Genomic DNA, 10,000 nt, shown 5'->3' with positions numbered 1-10,000 from the left:
CACACACACAAATATATATATATATATATATTATATATATATATATATATATATATATATATATATGTGTGTGTGTGTGTGTGTGTGTGTGTGTGTGTGTGTGTGTGTGTGTGTGTGTGTGTGTGTGTGTGTGTGTGTGTGTGAGTGTGTGTGTGTGTGTGTGTGTGTGTATGTATGTATGTATACTCACACACAGACACACTCACAAACATACATGTGTGTGTGTGTGTGTAAATATATAGAAATGCTGTACAACAAGGATGGAAGACCAACATAGTTCTCTGTATAAGAGGAATCAGATAAGTTAATAAGTACGAAATCGGACGAAACATCATGAGAACGGTATTAAAAGTATTAAAAGAGACTGAAGTACTAAAAACAGAGAAGGCAGAAGGAACAGACAATAGACTGTTAAAGAATTTAATTAAAGGGCACTGCATTAGATGAGATAGTGCTGCTGTGCCAGCAGATGTATTTGGAAGGAAAATGGCCGGAGACTTTGTTAAGAGCGATGGCAACGTTGGAGGAGAAACCAGCGGCTATGAAATGTGATCACAGAACAATTAGCTTAATATCGCATTCATCAAAGATAATACTCAAGATTCTGAAAAGAAGATTGGAGAACAAAATAACATGCAATTGGGCAAGATCAATTTGGCTTTATAAAAGGACGTGGAGCAAGAGAAGCGATATCGGTGATGAGAATCCTGGCAGAACGAAGTACTGAGCAAAATCACGAATTATATGTATCGTTCGTGGACTTTGAGAAAGCTTTTGACCGAGTCAATTAGGAAAAAATTATGGAAATCCTCCAAAAAAATTGTGTGGATTGGAGAGATAGAAGATTGATTAACGAATTATATATGCAGCAAGCAGTAGAGCAGGTAGAGGGGTGCGTCAGGGGGGTCTGATGTCACCTTCTCTTTCCAATGCATTTGCGGAAGTAATGGACAGAACATCAATGGATAATTGTGAAGAGGGAGTGAAAATTGGCGGACAGCTGATAAAAACAGTGCGATTTGCGGATGACCAGGCCATGGTAGCAGATTCAGAGAAGGGGTTAAAAGAAATAACGGACCGTCTAAATGTTGAGGATTTTGGAATGAGAATTAACGTAAAGAAAACGAAGGTGATGAGGATCAACAAGAACAGCGAAGGTGGTGTCACGATCAAACTGAACGATAAAGATCTGGAAGAAGTGAAAAGCTTCAAATACCTCGGGAGTATTTTGACAAGCAACGGCTATTGCAATACAGAGATAAGATCACGGATTGGGTAGCAAAGGTTGCCTTTAACTCGAGAAGAGAGCTGCTAACGAAGAAGTTCAATATAAGGTTGAAAAAGAGGATGATTAAGACCTTGGTGTGGAGTGTACTTTTTTACGGGTCAGAGTCGTGGGCACTGAAAAAGGAAGATATCAGGAAATGGAAAAGTGCAGAGATGTGCTTTTGGAGAAGACTGAAGAAGATAAGTTGGACAGAAAGAGCGATAAATGAGGAAGTATCGCGAAGGACTGTAGAGACCGGCAGAAGAAGTGGATCGATCACGTTATGAGGCGCCAGGGACTGCTAAGGGATGTCATCGAAGGGAGGCTAATCGGCAAAAAGGGCAGAAGAAGGAGGAGCATGACGTTGCTAGATCACCGGCGAAAGAAAGAAGACGGCAGAACAGAAACATACGGAGAGATCAAGGGCAGGGCTGAAGACCGGGATGGATGGCGTATGAGGCGCTGAACCTGTCACGCGGCAGACAACCAAAAAGAATATGTGTGTGCACATATATGTTTGCACACTGTACTTATACATATATAAACATGCGTGTGTGTGTATAAACATAAACATGAACATATATATATATATATATATATATATATATATATATATATATATACATATATATAATATATATTATATATAATATATATATAATATAATATATATATATATATATATATTATAATATATTATATATATATATATATATATATATATATATATATATATATATATATATATATATATATATATATATATATATATATATATATATAAGTTCCTTACCACTGTTATCGTTTGATTTTTTTTCTTTTTTTTCATTATGTGAAAACCGAACATTATTCGCACGTCACTTGACACCGCTGTTGTGGATTTGCTTCCGTGTACACTGACCGTTGAAAAGGTCAGTATCTATCGTGATGCAGCAACAGTTGAACGAGTTCTGTTTAGGTCTCAAATATTATTCTGATAGATCAACATAATTCTTGTAAACCAGAACTTGAAGTGGAGGTTATAATAAATGTGCTTAACGAAACTGGGTTTTGTCTAGTACCGTATACCCGGGAAGGGATTTTACTTGGACGCAATATGGACATAATAACCATCTTTAATATAGCCTTCAGAGTAATTTTACGTAATTATATAAGTTTCATAAAACGAGGATAGTCTTCCATTACAAAATTCCGAAGGTGCTAATATCAAAACAACGATTAATTGCATGCAAGCACTTAACATGCGACTGTACCAGTTCCTAATGCTTTTAATATCTACTTTAATAACAGGATTACCCGGTCTGATGCACATTTCTATGACCTGTTAGATTCGGTTTTCTTCATCATGATGTATGTGGCTTCCTTTATGCTTTTTGTCTGCTTGCTGAATATGCATGATCACTTTACAGTCGGGTGAATGTCCTGCTTTATCTGCAAGAGTACCACCCACTGCCCTGTGGCTCGTGCGAGGAAGTGTGATGACACAGCAGACGTCCGACACCGCAAAATGATGTTTGATGTGATGATGTTACATGCGGAATAGATGAAACAGGGCATATACCAAAATGAATCGTAAATCAAGGCCTTTAAAGTTTGGTGTTTCTTAACAATCCTGCATGCAATCCTTTATTCGGTATACAATACTGACAAGGGCGTCTGTTGAATTATGTGATAACAGAATTTTCGAATCACTATAACCTTGAAAATAAATCCTCCACCTAGTTCATTGCTCATATTTTGATGTTTAAATTTCGTCCTTTTCGTTAGGGCATGCTCTTGACTGAATCAAAATGTAATATATATATATATATATATATATATATATATATATATATATATATATATATATATATATATATATACTAATAACTACATTTGTATCTGACCACTTTGGGAGATGGCATGCTTAGAGCCGACACTTTAACAGCCTGGCGCCAGATACTGCAATCCTAGATACTGCAATGCAAATATACACAAAAGGCCTCCCCGGCGGGGAATCGAACCCCGGTCTCCCGCGTGACAGGCGGGGATACTAACCACTATACTACCGAGGAATCGGCATTGTATGATGACATTAGTTTAGAGTTAAAGTATACTAACATGTCTAAATATAGGCCGCATTTCAACCTAAGTGGTGGTTACAAAATATTGACATTTAAAGGAAGTAGCAAATCTTAACTTGGAGAGCCAGCCCAGCTATATAAAAAAAGTAATTTCCTTAATCATCTTCATGATCATCTTATTAAGTGTAGCGCTATACATCGTTCCTCATATAGCATTATTTACACAGTGATAATACTGCAATCTTAAAGCCTTTCATAATGATTCAGACGGGATTTTTAATTGTCAAAATCCTTAATTGTCAAGGACATCTAAAAATAGCGTGGTGCTTAAAGTCTAGATCCCATGACTTTGACCAATGATTCTTTAAATGTTCGTATCGATAATAATCTTGCTACCTTAATATTTTTCAGAGAAGAGAAAAATAAAAATAAATAAATATATATAGATAGATAGATAGATAGATAGAAAAATAGATAGATAATGTAGATACATAATATGAGTAAATTACTACCTTAATATCTTTCAAAGAAGAGAAAAAAAAAAAATATATATATATATAGACAGATAGATAGATAGATAATGTAGTTACATAATTTGTTTTACACTTATACCGAGATTTTGGCACGGGATCAGAAAGCATGCAATTACCTCAGGATATTTTGGCACGGGACGCAGACAGGGTACTTGGCAGAAGTAATGACTGCAAACAACAGATTAAACTTAGAAAAAGATAGGTAACACCAGTGATAGTAATGCAGTAGTAGTAGTAAAAGTAGTAGTAGTAGTTCTTGTATTTGTAGTTGTAGGTGTAATGGTAATGGTAGTAGTGGTAGTGGTAGTAGTAATAGCTGCAGTTGTGATGTATATGTAATTGCAGTTATAATTGTAATAGTAATAAGTAGCAGTTGTAGTTGTAGTAGTAGTGGTAGTTTTTGTGATAGTAGTAATGATTAAAACAGAGAAGTAGATAATAAAGATGGTAATGACAACAATAATATCTGTACCAGCTCTAGGTTTCACGTCATAAAAACCACGATGTACGGTTTTCTAATTCCCTGTCAGCTGTTTTCTTACGCCCTCGTTCTTTTGGGTGGTATCTATAATGACACTCACCTTTCGACGTCGTTAAAATTGCCTCCAGTTAGGTAGAGATCCGTGTCGTAAAACCGCAGTGCTTACCTTCCCTTGAAATGCATGGCCATTATTCCGTGGCAGAAGTCGTTCAAGCTGCTGTTTTTGTTTGTGTAGAATGGGTATGACTGTAATCGAGGCCATTTGTTTTCTTTCAAAGGCTACCGTTTACATGTGGTATAAGGCAAATTCGCGTTGTCCAATACTGTTTCTTTATGGTAGCATATCATGAAATTGACAAGTGTTAATCTGTCACTCCAATTTTCATTGAAAAGCTTATCTGCAGGTTAATATTTTCTCGTTGATAACTCTAAGATCATCCATAGGATATATCTGGATGGATAAAAACCATATACAATATAACCATAAAGACGGGCTTCCTTCAGTTTTTTTCTTTTATCAATAAAATTTTACGGTAGTTCATTCTTTACCACATGCGCGTAAGGTCGTTCACACATATCACAAACAGCTAAAAGTGTCTTTAATGTTTACCTGTTAGCCGTATAACGCACCCAGCTTATTCCCACATATTCAGTGACTGCTGCTGATGAAGCGACTTGTTTTAAGCAGGTCCTGGGGAGCAGAAACACACACAGCAGTAGTACCCCGGGTGAAAGGCGTTTTACCTTCTAACCGTGGAGTGTGGCCGAAAGCAAGGTCTTGAACTTTTGAATTTATATCACACTCATAAAACATCCTGAGAATGTTGGCTCGAACAAGTAAAGAGTTAGATGTCATGGACAAATGCATGATTCTATGAAAAGGTACGAAAAAAATGTGCTGTTTACGTTCACCCAGAGACCGCAACCCATTAAGAAATATTTCTTGTCCGAAACAAATATCTAATCATATCATAACAATATATCCAGGAATATTGGTGTAGCTCTTAAAAGCAATTAAGTATGTGAATAGTTTAGTGTAGAAAGTGTATACAAATGATTCTAGCCTAGCTACACCAAACCCAAGCCCAACGTAAGCATGACTTAGCAAAATTAAAATATCCTATCAGAACTATGCATATTTATTGTGGAAATCACTATAGATTTTCTGTACTTAAAACGAGTAAAGCGACAGGTTAAGGCGTTAAGATAGACTGAAAGGCGTGGTAAACACAAACATGACATAGCATTTATTCAATCATCATAAGCGCCTACTTCTGGCTTACAAAAACGAAGGAACAGGTAGGTAGGACGAAGTCTTAACTTGAACACGAACCACACACACACACACACACACACACACACATACATCAGCAACACCACACAAAACACACACACACACACACACACACACACACACACACACACATACACATACACATACACAACACATTCATACATACATGCATGCACACACACACACACACACACACACACACACACACACACAACACATACACATACACATACATACATACATGCATGTACACACACACACACATACATGCATATATATATATATATATATATATATATATATATATATATATATATATATATATATATACATATATATATATATATATATACTTATTTTTTCAATTTCTCGTTCTTTTTTTCTTGCGTCTCTCTCTTATAACGCGCTATTATATTCTTACCGTTTTCAGTTTTTTCCCGTATGCCATGTATCGGCTGTCCCATCTCGCTTTATATCATTCTTCTTTGTAATTTTTTTTTATGGACATGTCTCTTCTCGAATGTTATTTGTCTTCATGCAAGTCGTTAGCTTCTAGATTTCATTCTTGGGTCTCTTCTATCTTAAAGCTATGTGCATTCACCTTGACATTATTACTTTCTTTTGCTAAAGCGTTGTGTTAGTGCGAAAATTTCCTTGGTTCCCTGCATGTGTTTTTCGCCTGTGCCAAAATGACTAGTAGCCCTTCTGAAGGATGAAGATACGGTAACACTTGGATTCTTGTCAGATTTCATTAATCTATTAGTGCATTTTGTTGTACCCGCTCACGCTGAGGAACAGACACTGAGAGGTAAAATAGAATAGTAAATCTTGAATGGTTATCAAATCTGAAGCAAAATGTTTATATAGGGTCATACCTAAATACTTCATTTGCGTATTAAATTGAGTGATATAAAGAGTGGGAAAGGGGGGGGGAGGTGATCTTATCACAACATGATCAGTAAATGAACCTTTTCGTGTGCCGATTCCTCGGTAGTATAGTGGTTAGTATCCCCGCCTGTCACGCGGGAGACCGGGGTTCGATTCCCCGCCGGGGAGGCCTTTTGCTGCGTTTAAAGGTCTGTCACATGCACGTTTTCTCAGTAAATGCTAAAAGCTTGTTAGAAATACTGCCATTAAATGAGAGGCATTAATGTAGAATATCTACCGATAAATGTCCATGCAAACATATAATTTGCAGGCTACAATGTTCTAAGTTTTTTCCTTTTTTCCCCTTAATCTTAAGCATACAGCTGTTATGTGTGCCTTTTCTCATTTCTTTTATTTTTTACATCATACATTCTGTGGATGTTCTGTATCCGAATATAAATCGGTCAGTAGAGTTTAAAACGTGTAAAGAAATCACCTTGTCATGTTGTCCATATACCTACCAGCTTAAGAGTAACGGTGTGTTATATAACGCATTTTTTGACGATGTGGTAATGCTGTTAATTTTTTTGACAAACGGAAATAACTACCATTTGTGAACAGTCACCGTCAGAAGTTTGCAACAGCAACATCAACATTACTGCTGATGAAGGCGATTTTTCTCTATTAGGAAAGACAACGTACGATTAAGCGAACAAACCTTCTAGATTCTCATTTCGAAAACCATTTTTTTTTCTTTAATGCAACATCTTTATCTTAATGAAATTCTGTAATTTGATTATTTTTCTCATAATAGTAGTAGACATACTTTTTAAGAATTTTACCTTATATATAAATATATCCTTAAATTCTAATTAATTGTGTTGTGTGAGTGATGTGTGTGCGTTGTGTGTGTGTGTGCTTGTGTGTGTATGTGTGTCTGTGATGTGTTGTGTGTGATGTGTGTGTGTGTGTGTGTGTGTGTGTGTGTGTGTGTGTGTGTGTGTGTGTGTGTGTGTGTGTGTGTGTGTGTGTGTGTGTGTGTGTGTGTGTGTGTGTGTGTGTGTGTGTACTCAATATTAAAGCAACAACAAAAATACGATGCGGAAGATACAATATGAATTTATTAATTTAGTACCTCAGAATTAACTGTAAATATAACTTGTTACTTTTCCGAGGGAGTAACGTGTTTAATAATTAAGTTACAATTCATGCAAGTAATGGTTATGCTAACATCATAACTGTAGTATAATGTAAAATGTAATGAACCCAAGACTGCCACTAGGTGACAGTTACCTATTATTACCTTGCATGCATACTTAGAAACACCCGAGCACGAGATCTCAACAATATATATTATGACGTTCCATATAAAAGTGAATATCATGTGAAAGAAAAAAGATCAAGAAAAAAAAATCATGCACATCAACTGTCTATTATTACTGGAAATTGGTAATATCACTCCCATGCATCGTTACATATGCTGGCCAAAATAATGATATATGATCAGATTTCAAGCAAGTACAGGCAATGTGTAGAAAACAATGTAAAAAAGAAAAAGAACTCACTTTATGTCCATAGATAATCTGTGTGAATTTTCCTCGGCTAAACTTATCCTGCAGCAGCAGGATAAGTTAAGTCTAGATAGAATCGGGGGAAAAATAGAATAAAATAAAGAACTTGAAGTATTATTGATAAATCATAAGGCAAAATATCTATTTACCCATATGTATATCAATATCCCTGTCTACAGATTACATGCATTTAGTATTAAAGTAATCGCCAAGCTCAATTTCGAGATGCATAGAATGGTACTCTGTAACAATTGAATATATATTCCACAAAAGCCAAGTCGGCACCCTAGATAAGGATGGCCTTCCGTTACCACATTTCTTATTGCAATGGTTGTAGAGAAACCACTTTAGTTGTTGCAGTGTTCGTAGAGAAAAGCCTCCCCGGCGGGGAATCGAACCCCGGTCTCCCGCGTGACAGGCGGGGATACTAACCACTATACTACCGAGGAATTGGCATGTAAACTTGGTCTGATAGGTGGTGACATTTTTTAAAAATATTACCAAGGTATTAGGGAAACCGAACTGCTGTGTTTCACATGACAGGGAGGGAAATCAGTTAGTGTATTACCCATGAAAGGTCTACTAACTAGAATAGATTCCTGACATTCTGGTACTGATAGGAGATGGATAGACCGGTTTAAGAATAGATGGTTAAATGCACGAGGTTTAAGAGGTTTTGGCATTATGCTTGACAAGTGATCTAGAAATTGGTAATTGATATGTATTAACTTTTAACGGGAAAATGTGAGTGCAACGAAAGTTAACATATATTTTTATCTAATTTACTTGGTGATGCCATATGCCGGAACCTACGTTTGACTTAGAGCTGAACTGAATCTCGGTATCGAGTAAATGATTCGTCCTTTCGTAAGTGAAGAACACAATAGATAATCACATATGCAACCAAAATTGACTGAATGTGTACTTCTTTTAGAAGGATTCATGGCAGGATATATATTTTGTATTGTTTTCTTTTGATCTATTTGATCTGTCTATTAGAAACTGACATTTATCTGTTTGTGAATTTTAATGCTAAATGATTAATATCAATGTAAACAACCATTGGAATGTGATGTAATAATTTGCATAAAGTTGGTTAATATTTTGTGAGCTGACCATTGATAAATAAATCTAGAGTTTGCATAAATTACGTATAAATCTTGTGCTTAACAACTACAGGTAAAAAGTTTCCTTAACATATATATATATATATATATATATATATATATATATATATATATATATATATATATATATATATATATTCGGCAGGTGATCTTTTTGCTTTACGTAACACATAGTAATGAACCTTTAATCAAACTCTTGTGTTTTTATAGCACATCATGATCATAAAACATCCGGTGTATTTTCAGCATGGATACATGGTTAAGAGAGTGGACGTATGCAGACTGTCGATACAGGCCTATGCAAAAGTCAGAGTCATAGGAAATGGAAAATTGAACGTTTTAAATCTAAATGTTTTTACTCCCCATCAGGATGTTTACAGATCGTTGTTTTTTTTTGTTTGTTTTTTTTTGTGGGGGGGGGGGGTAATGTGTTATGTAACTTTCACGTTTTCAATACTTAATAACTGTGTCGACGGTAATACTTACGACATGAGTAAGAACATGTAAAAATGTGCTCCTTAAAGCTGGTTAGTTCTTTAACCGTTGCATACAACTATTTTTGGTTTTGTATAAGGTATAGGGACTATCACCTGTAAAAAATACTAATGAGATGGGGAACATTCCTTATTATCCTGAGAGTATCCTTCTCCGACTAAGTAGCCCCCACTCTATTGCGGGATGCTTTGATATCCACAAACCCGATCTAAGCTTTTATCTAGAACAATGAAATTAGAATTTTGCATTATAAGGGGAAGAACATGATAAGGCTGACACTTATGAAAGTAACACTGGAAATG

At 35.7% G+C, this 10,000-nt stretch overlaps 3 non-coding genes across 3 annotated transcripts; 1 reads left to right on the top strand and 2 right to left on the bottom strand.

The window, feature by feature from the left end:
- Positions 1–3,249: 3,249 nt before the first annotated feature.
- Positions 3,250–3,321, bottom strand: Trnad-guc. The gene has a single exon. It is a non-coding gene; the product is annotated as a tRNA-Asp (tRNA).
- Positions 3,322–6,622: 3,301 nt separating this feature from the next.
- Positions 6,623–6,694, top strand: Trnad-guc. The gene has a single exon. It is a non-coding gene; the product is annotated as a tRNA-Asp (tRNA).
- A 1,759-nt stretch (positions 6,695–8,453) lies between these two features.
- Positions 8,454–8,525, bottom strand: Trnad-guc. The gene has a single exon. It is a non-coding gene; the product is annotated as a tRNA-Asp (tRNA).
- Between the last annotated feature and the right edge of the window lie 1,475 nt (positions 8,526–10,000).

The sequence above is a fragment of the Penaeus monodon genome, chromosome 9 (genome assembly GCF_015228065.2).
Source record: "Penaeus monodon isolate SGIC_2016 chromosome 9, NSTDA_Pmon_1, whole genome shotgun sequence".
NCBI classification, from domain to species: Eukaryota; Metazoa; Arthropoda; class Malacostraca; order Decapoda; family Penaeidae; genus Penaeus; species Penaeus monodon.
The sequence above is the reverse complement of the archived record's forward strand: the minus strand, read 5'-3'. Positions and strand labels throughout refer to the sequence as shown.